Genomic DNA, 878 nt, shown 5'->3' with positions numbered 1-878 from the left:
ACACAATTGATGTATGTATGGATTGTGATAAGAGTTGTATGAGCCCCTAATAAAATGATAAAAAAAGACTGATTTGGTTAACCTAAAGTATATATAATTCATAAAATATATTAGGTATAGATTGTGAAGAACCTGAACATAAACATATCTGTAAGAAAAAAGGCAAAATGAGAAGAGTTTGAGCAATTAGAATGGTGAGACAAATATATTTGGAAGTAGATGATCAGTTTTTGCATTTAAGAATCTGATGTACATGAAATTATGATCCAAGAACAAAAATAGTTTAGGTTGGCAGGACTGTTCTTTCTCATTCTTTTATTCCAAACTTAGAATAACAGTTGAAGACAGTTCTTTTTTGATGAAGAAAATGCTCAATAATTATTCAATAATTCAACTTTTTCTTTTTTTTTTTTTAGAAGTATATAAGAAAATATATTATAGCATTATTGTCTTTTCTCAGTATGTTGATAACCTGGTTTCACCACATGCCTAATTTTGTGTTGCAGGGGAGTCGCCCTCCATACATGTATGCAGCTGAGATTGATATTTTTGCACTGATATAGTCATTTATCAGCAGTGGGAGGTCAGATCTCAGTAGCATTTGTCAGGAGAGGTATATGAATTATGTGATGGTAGGTAACATCTCTCTTTCCTGATTTTACTTATAGAATATATAGCAAATAGATAATTCTTGTGATGGTTCCAATCATGGTGAATGATCTCCAGGGGTCCTGAAACTTTTTAAACAGGGGGCCAGTTCACTGTGCCTCAAACCCGTTGGAGGGCCGGACTATAGTTAAAAAAAAAACTATGAACAAATTCCTATGCACACTGCACATATCTTATTTTGAAGTAAAAAAACAAAAGGGGAAAAACAC

The 878-nt window shown here is 32.5% G+C and overlaps 1 protein-coding gene across 1 annotated transcript in view; it reads left to right on the top strand.

The window, feature by feature from the left end:
• Positions 1 to 878, top strand: part of LRFN5 (leucine rich repeat and fibronectin type III domain containing 5) — a 334,780-nt gene that overhangs the window by 281,927 nt on the left and 51,975 nt on the right. The gene's annotated exons all lie outside the window — the stretch shown is intronic.

Source organism: Echinops telfairi, unplaced genomic scaffold (genome assembly GCF_000313985.2).
Source record: "Echinops telfairi isolate 266 unplaced genomic scaffold, ASM31398v2 ScPeMD7_18;HRSCAF=68, whole genome shotgun sequence".
NCBI lineage: Eukaryota > Metazoa > Chordata > Mammalia > Afrosoricida > Tenrecidae > Echinops > Echinops telfairi.
This window is presented reverse-complemented; position numbering and strand designations above follow the sequence as displayed.